Below are 15,220 nucleotides of genomic sequence, written 5' to 3' on the forward strand. Positions count from 1 at the left end.
CCTGTGCCTGTCTGTGTGAGTGGCACTAGTCACATTCAATAACACTTTGGTCTTGCATTTAGGCCTCTCTGCTGCACAGCCTTTGCAGGCATGTTTACACGCCTCTAACCAGAGGGATTTAGGTGGGTGCCATTAAATCTGAGCCCAGTGTGTTTGTGCAGGAGGTTTACACAGCCCAAGGGTGCTGGGTGTGGGAATGGCTGGGGCTGCAGCACACAGGAAAGGCTACAAATCCTCAGGGAATGTTAATTGAAAAGTTACATCAAATGCACAGCAGGTGGTGGGGACCATAATGGTGAAAAATCAGCTCAACCAGAGGCAAGTGAAGGGCACAGCTGCCACCTTGGTAATTGGGGGTTGCTGAATTAGGGACTGGGACATGGGGACCAAGCACTGTCCTGGCAAAACTGCACACCCAGATGACTCACACCTCTACCTTTTCATCAGCTTGTCTTTGAGGTTTGAGGTGACAGGGCTGTGGAGGGGATGGAAGTGTGGCCATATATGCTATGGGATTTTGACATGACTCAGGGCCTCAGGGTGTGCTCCTCCTACAAGTAAAACTGCAAACTTCCTCTTTGCAGAAGCAATCTGAGTCCCTCCCTGTTGCTGCCTTCTCCCATCAGCTGGATGGCTGTCACTGCTCACTCTTCCCTCCTGGAGCTTTCTCTTCCCCATTCCCAAAAACTTTCAAAAACAAGCTGCACATTTATGTTTTGTGCACAGCAGAAAAAACAGCTTCCACTATTTCCTCTAAAGGAAGTGTCGCATTTTTGAACATGGTTTAATTTTGTGTAGCTTTTACCTTTCCTTCCTTTTTTGGCCCTATGTTTCTTGACACAAAAATACTGGTTTTCACAAGGATTGTGTACATTTATTGAGTTCAAGGACTGTGAGATTCCCTGAATCTGAAACCGCCTTGATGTGGAATAAAGGAAATAACTAAGAAACATGCCACAGCCTTTTTCCTCCCTTTCCATGCAGCTTTCCTAATAAAGCAGATGAGAGACAGATTTTGCTTACAGCATTCATAGATGTCACAGTGCTCCTAACCCTCTCCCTGCCCAGGAGCTGTAAGCAAGGACACAGGAGTCAAATCAGAGACCAGCAACACTTCTACCTGATACTGCATTCCCAGCTTGCTCCATGCCTTCCCGTCTGAGGTGTCAGATTCCTGCTAGAGGTATTTGTAAACAAAGCCTGAGAAAACTCCTAACTCAGCCTGGAGCAGTGCAGCATGAGCAGTGTAGTGGTGGAGTGAAAGCCTCAAGGAGGAGCACAGATGTGGTTGTAACCTTCCCCAGGGCACCGAGCTGTGAGCAGGAGGGGAGCAGCACTCAGCTGCTCTGTGTGCACACACCCCACATTTCTCTTCTCTCTATCAGTGTCTAATTGAATTCCAGTCAACCTGAACAAAAATCCATACCTGTTGCTGGCACTAAATAAGGATGTGTTGGAAAATCAGTATGAGTGAGTTTTAGCCATGGGTTGGAAAGGAATGCACACAGAATAGCTGAGTTGTCAGAAAATTCTCAGGTGCTATTCGATAGCAAATGTTTTTAAATGGCAGATCATAACAATGACATCAAAATGGCATTTTTCCACCCAGAATTGATCCAGAAGTGGTCTAGTCAGTATTTTCTCTGTATGTGACACTTCAACTGATAATACTGGGCTATATTAATATTGCTTTTCATAGAAGCATTTTTGACTTTTAAAAAGTGCCTCTTGATAGCAACTCGGCATTCCCTGGAAATGTCTTCAAATAGGAATTTAGATATATTTGATATGAAACAGTTCAGCCCTTGTTTGGAAACAGAGGCAGGAAAACAATTGTTTCCTGACACCAATTACCAGAAGACTGCACCTCTTGCAGCCAGCACAGATCTGTCCCTGCATTACTGGGCTACAACATTTTTAATCACATTTTGATTAAAACAAACTACTTATCTGAAATACATAATGGGAAAGAGTTTCATCATTGCCTTGATGGTTTTGGTTTTCTACTCAGGTTGAATACCTGTGGGTTTGGTGGTCACTATGCCTAGAGCTACACATAGCAGGGTTTTCCGAGCAGTTTGTGAGATCAACCATTCTCTTAGAGCTGATACCTTCCATCCAGCAGCATAAGCCCATCTCACCTCCTTGCTGTCCCTGGGAGCCTGATGTGCTTTGGGAGGGTGGAGGGGCTGCCTGCTGGGTAATGGCCTCAGCTGGGCCATTCTGGATGTGGCCCAGGGACCTCACACTCTTATGGCCACCACCAGAAGCACCCACAGAGAGTGGTAAGTGCAGCATAATCCACTCTTCAGCCTCCATGAGGAAGATGGGATCATACTGCCTTCCATTCTCAGATAATAACCATTTCATGGAGCAGTTACAAGACCTATTTATGGGGATGATTTTAGCTGCCATCTTTATCCTTAACAGGAAGGGACTGGTGCTTCGGACAGGTGGCAATTTTATGCCACTCACACACCTCCATATCTTTTTATCTGAATGTGCACTATGTGGTTATGTTTCCATTTGGATGACTTTCATGTTCTTTAGATGGCAAATGTTTTATGAAAAATGATAAAGAATAGGAAGAGGTTCAGGTAGAAACTGAACTGAAACCGGGTTGGGATCCTCTGATGAATGACCCACCTAGGCCTTGTTTGCCTGTGCCTGGAAATTTGGGAGAGGTTTATGATGAGCTGTTTGTGTAACCAAGCTATGCAAACTAGTAAAAACAAGTCATGTGAGAGAGAGAGGGAACATTGACTGCTTTGACAACTGCTTTGCCATTGCTAAGGAAACTGCTCCCTTGGTAACCATGGTCAGTACATCTGTCTTATTTTATCTCCAATTCTCACGTAGACACCGTCATGGAAAGAATATTAACACAACCAAACACAAACATTTCAGAAAAGCACAAAGCTTCTATTAATTTCTTCACTAAAAAGTTTAAGGGAGATTCTACTTTGGTGTCAATTATGGCTTTACCTTGCCTGAGATGTGCTCCTTAAATATTAACTTATGCAAAGTAACAATTTATTCTTTTGTTCTGCTTTGTACTTTAAAATGTGATACTTATTTTCTTTTAACTCTCCTAATTTACCTAATGCAATTGGGCTTTACAATAGGAAAGCCTGAAGGCTGAGAAAGCTTTTGCATCTGTCAAAATAAGAGTTTATGTTCTTTTGCTAAGGAAAAACTCTTACTGACTTGAGTGGAGTCCAACAAATGGAAGCCCTAATCTAAAAAACAACAAACTTTTAAGATGTTTCTGAACCTTTTGAGTTGGAACCACATGATATCAACAAGATCTTTCTTGACACTCCTGCTTAAATCCATTAACGAGGAAGAAAATCAGAAATGTGCACAGGAAAATCTGAGAGGAAATCCTGGATGCAGTTTTTTGTCACGTTTTAGTGAAATCAGGATATTTGTCAGTACCTACTGGTAAATTAGATAGGAAATGCTGGTGGAAGTACAACTTTACACAAAAGAATAATGTTTATGTCCACAAAAATCCCAAATCTATTGAAGCAAAACAAATAATCCTGGTACACAGGATGCAAAGATTCCCCTAGGCTTTCTATCCATAGCACCAGGCACAAATGAGCATCCTTTGGGCCATGTTTTGCCTCAGTTCTAAGATATTCTATGCTGAAATGTTAGAAGCACTAGAAGCAATCAGGTTTCTCAGTAACTCTATAAGAGCAGCATTTTACTCTCATAAAGGAGGGAAAAAACTTGGATGAAGGAGGATGTAAGAGCCTGTAAGTAAATTTGAAACTATCTGTTTTCAAGGTGGGCATGGTGACTGCATGAAACTGGGATTTCATGTCATACCATCAAATAAAAATGCTTTCCTCCAAAATGACAAGTCTGATACCTTAACTGCCAGGACTGTGGATTTACTGAGAGTAAGTGTAGAGCAGCAGCAAACTCCTCTTTGGTAAGAAAAACAACCATCCTAACTGAGACCAAGCACTTCTCCAGCCCTGTGTCCCCTCTGCAGCAGGGCAGTCACAGTGGTTCCTCTGCCAGTGTCCCAGTAAAAGAAAAAGAAAGGGAGGTTTTCAACACACTACATCAGGGAATACAGGAATACTCAGGGACTTAAGCATCTGACCAGTAGAGATTTTGCACTGATTTTAAGAACAGTGTAGAGGTAGAAAACCATGGCCTCGTGGAGTGTGATCATGCTGGTACCCCACAGTGCATGTCACACCATTTGTGGTGGGAGCAAGCTCTGAGGGAAAAGTTACTCTCAATTTCTTTCTTTTGACTTATGCATTGATAATAATATGATCTAGCAGTTAGTTAGCTTTGGCTAACACAGTTCAGCAGTTCAGCATCCATTCCTATAGCATGGCTATTGTAGTATCACCAACAGCAAAGCTTACTTTCACATCAGCATGTGCGAAGCATCCTGCCTTCATATCTGTTCTTTCACCAAAGATAAAGCCATGAGAACTATTGTTCTGGTAGCTGAATGCCCATTACAGAAGCTTTGAGACACTGGCAACACAAACATCCTATTACTACTCTGTCATACAGCCTGACCTTTCATTTTTACTGGAAGTTTTGCAGTTGCTTTGTTTACCCAACCCCATTTACCATAAACAACACAGCAATTGGCACTCATGAGATGTTTGGTTTAACTGTATCCAGAAGCCAGAACCAGTTGCACCACTACCACTGGTGCAGGGGAGTTGCCATGAGTCATTTCTTCTAATTCTTTCCCTCTCACGTCTCCAGCTCCAGTGGCACACCCATGAGATCTGTGGGATCTGCTTCCCTCCCCCTGTGTGCCAAGGGAGGGCACCAGCACCTCATCCTTCCCAGGAGCAGAGTGGGACTACAGGGGTTGTTATTATGCCCCTGGATATTGTCAGTGAGGTCTGCACTTTCCCTAGGAAAGAAGCTCCAACAGGAACATCATGCCCCACTGCCATGGTGGGGTGGGGCCCCCCAAGAGTCACAGCCCTTTTCTCCAGTACCTGAGTGAGAGGAGCAGGCAGAGCTGCAGATGGGAGCCAGGTCAGAAGGCAGCATCACAGGGAGATCAGGCTGGAAGTCGGTGTGTGGTCAGGATGAGTGGGTCCATCACCCCGCTGAGGCCCAGCATCCTCCAGCTCAGCTCACAAAAAGGAGCAAATTTCCCTGGGGGACCTTAAATGGGCTCCCAGGCCTGCTGGAGTGGGTGGAGGCACCAGGAGAGGCTGGTTAAGGTTGTTAAGACTTACCAGTACCTTCAAGGCCCCAAAAAATATCACAAGCAAGAGTCAGCTAAATAAATATATTTACCAAACTACTTTACTTTTGCCAGTAAAGTAGTTTGGTAAATATATTTATTTAGCTGACTCTTGCTTGTGATATATATTATTTATAAAATAGTTTGCCAGTAAAGTAGTTACTACTTTTTACATTTTGCCCAGCTGAAATGCTAAGGAAACTCTGCTGACAATTTTCTTTTCATAACTACTCCACAAAACAAGGCTAAGGCATGGCAATGAAGAAGATAGGTTTTTTTCCTTTTATAAAAAAAAAAAAATCTAACTACATTACTGTGGAAAATTGGAATGTAATTACCCCTGACAGTTATGAAGATCAGTGTACACAAATATATTTAAGCTTTTGCAGAAGACCACACTTTGGGAAGCTTGTTCTAGCCTGTCTCCAGGTCTGCATGCATGTGAAGTCCTTTGAGTGTGGATGCAGGCAGTGAAAAACAGCAGCACAACACTTAGTTTAGCAGCACATGCTCTGAAGTGTACTAAGTGCTGCCTGTGCACGCTGCTGAAGCTCCTCACCAGTCACTTGCTGTGGGATAGCTCTGGGATTAGGCAGGCAAGGGCTGACATGTGAAATCTGTGCCACTTACTTAACTGCTCTGTCACAATGCATTGGGTGCTCTGCCTGCGCTAGCCTGGAGAAACAAGTGGCAAGGCCTTGGCTGGCATATGCTGACAGGGCGGGGAGGGAGCCTGTCCCTCCGTGTGGCAGGGTGACACAGCCTGCAGGGCAGGCACAGGGCTCTGCCCTGGTCTCTTCGTGTCAGCCAAGGACCTTCTCAAAGCGGCCTCTGAAGGCTGATGCTCACACTCAGTCCGGAGCGTGGGAGCCCTTGGGTAGAGCAGTGCCAAGGCTGCTTTGAAACCAGCTGGTCTGGTTCTGAGGGGCCTGAGTGGTGCCTGAGATGACAGGCTGGCTGGACAAGGGCTCGCCAGAAAGTAGGGCAGCAAAACTTTCTAATTAAGATAAAAATACCTTTGTAGTCTTTGTAGTAGAGGGAGAGCTGCAGTGCTCAATCTAAATGTCTCTGTCCAAAGAATGAGCAAGAAAGAGCTTTCTTAGATCCTTTACCTTTGCTTTAAAGAGACAAGAGATCATCTGACAGCAGGTTTGTTAGGCTCACCTTCCAATAACGAGGCAGTTGTAGGAGCTGCCTGCGCTCTCACAGCTGAGCCTGCACAGCCCTGCAGCCACAGCTCCCACTACCTCCACACACACACTACCCTCTCCAGACAAGATGATCCTTGTCTAAAAGAGGAAAACATCAATGAAGAGCAAAATGGGCAATAGCCCTGCAAAGAAGAGCTTGTTCCCAAATCCTTCCCGGACCCAGGCACGATTCATTCCAAGATGTTGTTAGACACCTCAGGAGCCAGGCTGTGCCTCGTGGTCAGGAACCCTCCCGAGCTGGCTGGCAAAGAAAATGTCCCTGAGCATGATGGGGAGAGAGAATGGTTTGATGAACCTCTGAAGATGTAATAATAAGAGCACAAAGAGAGTTTGGAAGGGACATGAAGATCATTCTCAGTTTGAATGAGTTTGCCCTTGAGACCCATAGAGAGCACATCAGCTGGCTCCAGCTCACATGTTTTCTCCAGCTCTCCAGAAAAAAAGAGGCAAAGTACAGTATGTACTTGTCTGCTGAGACATTTAGATTGGCTACTGACACTCTGCAAATGTTTATAAAGAAAACAAAAAGTGGATGATAGCCATTTTCATTAAACTGTTCTGATCCAGTTCACCCCGAATTACAGGATGCCTGAGCCATATTCTTTCCCTTTTGGAGACATCTACTTCCCAACAGCACTGAGGCTGTGTGGCTCTTGCTGCTGTTTCTTGTTTGATCAGTCTGGTGCACACAACTGCAGGGGAAGACATTGCCAGGGCCAGGTATCTGTTCCATATGTGCAGGGTGAAGGTGAATATCCCTTGGCCCTTCTACCTCGGGTTGATTCTAATCAGGTCAAACCCAAGAGGAGGAAAAACAGAATTGAAACTTCAAGCCTTACCTGCCCAAGGCAGAGTTCCCTCTTGTGCACCATGTAAAATTGTCAAAAAATCTTGGTGGCTGGTTCCTTGAGTGCAGAGAGCTTCCTTGGGGCCAGGCAGCACATCCTCTCTCAGAAGAGCAGATATTTTTCACAATGTTCTGGGGATGTTTCTGCCACTTGCTGCACCTCAGCATGCAGATACATTTATGCCTGTAAAGAATGAGAATCCCTTACTGAGTTATATATACCATGACCACGACAGAGCCTTCAAAAACATGGGGACTGCAGTTCTGGAACCATTGCTCTCTGTAATCATTCCCCTGCCTCCAGCATGGGTGACTCTGCCAACCTTGGGGTGAAGGAACTGACAGCACTGCCGAGAGCAGAGACATAATTTCATGTGCAGCCTGGTCATTCTATTTACTGAAATAATCTATCCCTGGGGACTAATTTGGCTCATTGTGGATGGGTGCTGTCTGTCTCCCCACTTTGCTCTTGCTGAGCTTGTGAACTGCCAGTCTGCAAATCATGGCCTGACACAAGCTGGCACCAGGGTCAAAATGCCCTGATGAACTGTGGGACAGAAGGAAATGCCCCAGGGTGTCTTTGCCCATCAACAACGTCCTTCAGCAGTGCAAAAAGTCAGGCTGGGCCATGCTATAAGCTCATTTCTTACTTCTTGCACCAGTTACACCATGGTCCAAACCATCCATCAAGGTATCAAGCACTCCCAAACCTGCCTGAGTGGTAGGATTTTGTATCTGCTGTGTGCAGATGGGACAGTGTCCCCTCTTCTCACTGGGACATCTGCTGGCTAAACCCATTTTCCTTCTGCCTTCTTGTAATTTCCTAATCTTGATGCCTGTTTACATGGTGTGTGTGTATGTTTTACAAGTAGGAACTCTCATTTGAAGCCAAACATGGCATTGCCTTTGTCTCATGGTATCCCAAGCTGCCACATATCTCACCCTCTCTGCAGAACTCTGGCCAAAAAATTTGCTTCCCTTTTGGCTCTGCGGTGCTTTTGGATGTCAGAACCAGCGTCAGCCCTCTTCAGAGACCAGAGCAACTGCTGTGAATTTAAACCAAATATTTTTCATCTTAAATGCCACGGCAGGTCAGCTAAACAAAAAAGAATAGTTGGTAACAGGCTTGAAACGACAGCGGGGTGGAGTGTTTACAGCTCCATCAACAGCTCGGTGTTAATGAACTGAGTCTGAAAATTACCTCTCTATTGATGGAGCCATGGATGGAGCACAGAGATGAGAAAGATAGTGATTGCCTCCAGCTGCAGGCAGAACTTGGAGAGTGTTTATTTATCACTTGAAATTGAACGATTTTTTTGGAGAGGGCAGTAAAATTCTGAGAAGCGCAGTCATGCAGCTGCCTGCATCCTGGCACTGGTGTCAGCCCTGCAGCTCCCACTCGGGGGTGCAGGGTTTTATCCTTTCCCAGGGAGCATCTGTCTGGCATGAGAAGGAAAAGCCTCAGCTGCAGTCAGCCCTTTGCTCCGTGTGTATGTGTGCAAGGCATGGTTTTTAACCAAAAGCGCCAGGCAGGAAAAATGTGGCTGCTTTATACTGACTGACTGTAAAAGGACTGCAAATACGTCAAAAGAATAATGTCCTGCATTGTAATTGCTGTAGCCAATGGGAATTTTATCATGGAAGGTGTATTTTTGACCTGAATTTCTCCCTTTCCTTTGCTTTCTGTAGGCGGCGTTGGTAGCGCTACAGCTGAGCAAAATGGGTAAGGAAAGGTGTCAGCAGAGGATCCTCTGTTTAACTTCCAGTGCACCAACAGTCCAGATGGGACGTTTTTCCAGGATAACCTCTTTTTTGCCAATTCAAATTTTGGGGAATTTCCCCAATTTCTTCTGTTTTACACAGCCATTGTTTTTGAGGGACTTTTCACACAGCATCTCTCTACAGAGGAGCTTTAATATTGTGCTGTGAGCAAGGGCAGATGTGTTCAAGGTGTGTGGAATGGTGCCGCATGAGAAGTCTGAGCACATCAGCACTCAGGACTGCCCTTTGAGTCCCTGCTTATGATTTCCGAGGATAATTTTCTGTGGTTGAGGCATTTCCATAGGTCAAGAGAGGGCACACCCCAAGAAATTCCACTCTTCACCCATTAACCCATTAGTAAAATTAATTTATAATCTCATTCATAAATTTGGGCTAGTAAATGGATTATTTTGTTGATATTTTGTGTTTGAGGAGGGCTACATCAACCAGCAGTTGTTTTTTGTCCCTGAAAGAAAAGCATTTATTTTAAACAGCACTTTCTACTCATATAGAATCACAGAATAGTTTAGGTTGGAAAAGACCTTTTAGATCATCAAGTCCAGCCCTTCACCCAGCACTGCCAAGCCTGGTTAAACCTCCTACAATTAGCCTTGGCCAATTGATTCAGCCTGTCCAGATCCCTCTGCAGACCCTTCCTGCCCCCAGTGGATCAATACCCCCACCCAACATGGTGTCATCTGCAAACTGACTGAGGGTGCCCTCAATCCCCTCATCCACATCATCAATAAAGATATTAAATAGGCCTGACTTCTTCTGACCCTTCATTTAAAGGGGTGTCACATTTGCTCACTTCCAGCCAGCTGGGACCTCCCCACTTAGGCAGCACTGCTGCTAAATGATGGAAAATTCAAAGTATATATTTAAATACAAACAACAGAAATAGTTCTAAATGCTTGAAACATGCTTTTAAACAATTTAGCAACGCAGAGTAAGTGTACCCTGTTGAAGGCAGGCTACAGAAATGTTAACATCCTCTCAAGGTAAATCAAGTAATGGACTGTTGGCCTATTTTTCAAAACCGCTTCTCCTCAGTATCTTGACATTTGATAGGATTATCTATTACTGTTGGATTTTGGTTGACTCTCTGGTATGCCTGAGAAGATTGTCATCTTGTGATTTAAAGATAATAGAGCCAAGCATGTGAAACTGCACACAGAGAATAAACCTTTGACTCAGAACTGAATATTTTGTTAAAAAAAAAAAAAAAAAAAGAGGACAACTTTGTCTTGAGCTCAGTTTCATACACTGGCAGTTAATGAAATTATCCAGCAATAACTTTCCATTCTAAATATTGCTGTGCTATTTTTAAAAGGCTCCTATGGCACTCCACGCAGGGCGGCCCGAGCTAACAATACCAGATATCTGAAGAGGGTGAGTGTGATTAAAGACTTGTGACAATAGCTAATGTAAGCTTTAACTAAAGATGTCAACTCCATTTGTTTTCAGCTTTAAAGAGTTTCTGGATCACAATGTGCAGGTAGGAGTTTGAACAATTTCAAGATTACACTTGACCTAGTAGAAAAGATGATCGTGTAAAAAGTGACATGAACTGGGACTCTGTGTGTGCACATGTGGATTTGTGTGCCTGTGTATAAATATGTCAACACTGGCAAAGAGCCTCACAGTTTTTCAAAATATGCAGTGTCTATTTTTATTATAAAGCTTCACAATTGGCAATTTTAAAGAAAATGCTATGAGCTGGAGTGGGCTTTTTATTACGCATGGCTTTATTTCTTTGAATTTCTAAATTACCTAGAATGCATTTTCAACTTTGGAACAATTTGCAGGCTGTTTTCATTTCTATTTAAAAGGGCTAAACACCAAGAATGTGCCTATGCTTTGCATTCTAATTGCATGTAACTGATTTGCACAGCAGAACAAAAACCTAATTTTCAGATTAAGAATCGTGCGCTAAGAAATAATTATTGTTTTACGAGAAAAAAAAGGTTTTCCACGTTTTTTCCCCCTTGCCCAATTTATGAGAACTGTTTGCCAGTTTGCAGGTTGCCAGCCTTCCCAGAACACCAACTATTACTCTTTAGGGACTGGAAAAAGGTAGACAGAGACACGAGGCATGCAACTGTTTTGACTGCATTCTTTTGCTTGCAACATAACACTTGCTTTTTATTATTTTATCTTCAACAATCAAGGGGTGACTAAATGGTTGCAGGTGGTGATGAAAATAAAAGCCATCCATCATTATTTATTAGGCATGAAAAAGATACACAATAATGTAATTTAATCCCGGAGCAGACAATTATTTCCACATATTGATAATACAATGTGAAAACTGTCATGAATCCTAATGTGATGTTCGCCTTTATTGGTGAACCACTAGTAGCAATGCAAATAATGAAATTGTATCAAAAAGAAAAAAAAAGTACTTATTTGCATATACCAATAGTGTCATGGAGAAAAACACATCATTACTAACTTCAGAAAATATAATCGTGGTTCATGTGTTACTTTGGTTTTGAAGTTTGCAAATGCAGGTGCAAAACGTTCCTCTAAGTAAATATTTTATTGATTTCTGCATCATCAAAATCAGTTCACAGGTTTTGATAAGGGAACTTTGAACATGCAGCTGTATAATCAGCACCTCTTTACAGAGACCTGCAGCTCTCCCTGCTAATCTATTCACATATTTGTGCACGACACTTCCTCCATTAAAAATAATTTAAGAAATATCTTTGCTCCATCTGGGCCTGATTCAAAGCCCATTGAAGTCATCAGAAAGACTTGCATTGATTTTGGTGGGCGTCAGACAGAAACCCTTTGTTGCTGTTTTCTATAAATAAAGTTGGGCTCCAGTTTGGGCAGAGCAGCTCTCACAAATATATTCAGACTGATGACATTCACCCCTGGGCAGATGTGAGCATGTGCCACTTAATGTGCCCACTTATGTCTCATTTGGAGCAGGGGTAAAAGGCCCTTTTGGCTAGACAAAAATATACATATTTTTATAAATAGGCAACTATACATGCAAAATATATCTGCAACTGCACAGCTAATTTACATTTGAATTACCATGTCTGGGCATGCAAATCAGGTAATTACTTGCTCACATATAACCGGCCATTTGCATGCACAAATACCTATTATATGCATTCAAGTCACAGTAATGTGTCTGCAGCATTTAGCTGTAGCTCAAGAGAAACTGCAGCAAGGAAGAGGTTTACATTATCTCTTATGGACCTGGTGTCTTCTAGAGTGATGTAAGTGATATTTGAAATCATTAGGGGATCTGTAAACTTCCTACCATGTGCTGTCCCTTAAGCTGAAGTCTCTTGGGCTCCAGTCTGTAAGAGGCTGGACCACTTGTGGCAGAAAAATCACTAGAAATTAGTTACAAATAGGGGGAGTCTCTATAGAAAGAGACCTTGAAATGGTAAAATCCCACCCTCAAAACATTCCTGAAACCACGACAGCTTTTCTGTTGCCCAGAGACGCAGTGGTTCCCTCATCCCTGAAGTGTTCAGGGCCAGGTTGGATGGGGTACTGAACAATCTGATCTAGAGTGGCATCCCTACCCATGGCAGGGTTTGAATAAGATGATCCTTGAGGTCATTTCCAACCTCCTTTGGGGAAGCTGCTGAGCACATGGTGGGCAAGTCACACAGACTGGGACCCGACATGGAGCTGGGGAGGGAGGGTTGGTGTCCCTGCTCAGTCTCTCCTAAGACTGGGAGCAGCTGATTAATTTCCATCAATCTCACCTCCCACCACTCCATATTTAGGAAGGAGGTTCAGAGTGCATTTTCCCAAAAGCAGGAACAGGCGAGGCGCATCAGCTGCTCTGAGCATGACCTGAAATGCAGCAGCAGCAGCAGCAGCAGCTGCTGTTGCTTGGAAAGCACATGGATTGGAGGCAGTGGCACCACCCGGGCTGGAGGGGCACCCACAACCCAGGGGAGAGGCTCCAAGCATGGCTCCACCACCCCAGGCAGGTGCCCTGGCAGGGAAGGAGCACAGGAGGCCAGTAGTTGCACTTTCACTTTTGCCTTGTGTTTAGGCTATTGGGAGAAGGATGAGTGGGGTTGAAAAAAAAAATACAATGTGAGTTGTTTTTCTCCATTAATCAGTGCTGCTTTTTTTATTTTTTTTCAGCTGCCTGGCTTCATTACATTTGTTTGTCTTTCCCTCTCCAACTGAGCAGTGGGATCTGATTTTCCTGAATTTGGCTGAAGAGACAAATTAAAGTCTTCTTTGTTTATAATCAAAGCAGGAGTGATTATTTGAACATTTTGAAGGAATCACATAGTATTTTAAGAGTCTGTAAAAAGACAAGAAAGGTGGTGGGAAGTCATCAGATGCTATTTTCCTTAAAACTGCATGGATGGTTTTAACAAAGTCAACCCATGACGTCTGTAGAGTTTCACCAAATGGCCTGGGAACTGATGGCAAATTTGTGAAAACATGCTGGAAATGTTTTGTTGATATTCCTGCTGACATTAGGGGCAGATCCTGCATGTCACCACAAATATTTGGCAGTGGAGAAAACCAGAGATTTTGTTCAGCTCTGTTTGGAATCAGATAGCAAATTGATCTTGGAGACTCTCCCTGGAACTCTTCATATTTTTGGAAAACAAAAGATTTTCAGAGGAAGCCCTGTTTTTATTATGCATGAGATTGTTATGGGAGGAGAAAAGGGAGTCTGTGACTTACACAAAAGAAGAGGGGAATTGGAGCTTTTGCTGGAATTGAACAGATTATTCCTGGCCTTAACTTTGTGTACTTTTCCCCAGGAACATGGATTTTTATGTGAGAAAAGATTATTTCTGAATTATTTATTATTTATTTATTTATTATTCCGTCTCCTGTGCCTCATACAATGGGAGATCAGTTACCTGTGGGGTCAGTGAATGGTCCTGATGGGAGCTGAGGAAAGGGAATACGCCCAGAGCACACCAGAGTGCTGGGAAACACTGCTGTGATGGGATAGAACTCGTGGGCAGCTAAGATGGGACACATGGACCTTTCTGGCAGGGCTCAGCCACCCTCATCTCTCTTTCTCTGCTCCTGCTCCAAGTGGATGATGAGCACAGACTGTCCTGACTGCTCCTTTTGATGCACTATCTACATGACCTGGATGAAAACCCAGACCCAAAGAGTTTTTCCCTTAATTCCAGGCAAACATTTCGCCCCCTCTCCCAGTACTCAGTTCAGACTGTATTGTCTGCAGTGCTCCTACTCCCCACAGCAGTGTCAGCTCCCCATCTCCTACACTTCTCCCCTGTTTTTTGGGAAGAGCCCAGGGGAGCACTATTTCCAGCAGTATTTCCACTGCCTGACCGACAGAAGCACACTGGGAGCCTGGGGGTCAGCAGTGTGACCTGCCCTCCCCACAGACACCACACGTTTCTGTGTGAAAGAGCTCCACCAAGAAGCAGCAAAATTTCCCAGAGGTGACAAGGAAGGACCTTTTGGGGACCATGCTGTGTACACTTGTAGGAGTTGTTGGGCTCCAGATGAAGCGAAGAAAAACTCTCCATGGGAAGCTTGTGACTTCATAGATTGCTCAAACACTGAGCATATTTAACACAGGGCTGGATGTGATAAACTAGATTCATACAGAGACCCAAGGAAAAAAACAACAGGGGAATGTGGCAAGCAGTCAGTTTTGTGGTCTGAACCTCACAGGAAGGACATGTTTTCAGATCAGACCCCGGCTGTAACAGCGAGGATGAATTAGAAGGAGAAGCAGAAGAGGCTTCTTCTACTTGCAATGCAGTAGAAGTTGCAATGCAGCTGCAATGCAGCTTTGAGTTGTTTCAATGCTTCCACTTTACTGCTCAGACAAAAGTCCAGCCTCAAGAAAAGGCTGACCTGCTGAACTCAAACCTGCTCCATGTCCCCAGATATGGTCCCACCAGGCATCTGGCCACTGGCCCTGCCTAGAGCAGGATTGTGTATTCATGGTGCCCAGATTCTGCTTACTCTGATTTCTTCTGATTTATGGGCAGGGGTCATGAGGCAGCTGTGGCAGAATTCACTCTGCCTTGGAAAAGGAGCAGTTATGCTCCGGGGAAATCTTGGCTTCAGCATCATCACCCTGTCTTCAGCACAGTGCTCAAATGAGTGAGGACTGATTGGAAACAATCCAGTAGAGACCAGAAATAGGGCTGGGAGATGAGG

Source organism: Zonotrichia leucophrys, chromosome 12 (assembly GCF_028769735.1).
Source record: "Zonotrichia leucophrys gambelii isolate GWCS_2022_RI chromosome 12, RI_Zleu_2.0, whole genome shotgun sequence".
Classification (NCBI taxonomy): domain Eukaryota; kingdom Metazoa; phylum Chordata; class Aves; order Passeriformes; family Passerellidae; genus Zonotrichia; species Zonotrichia leucophrys.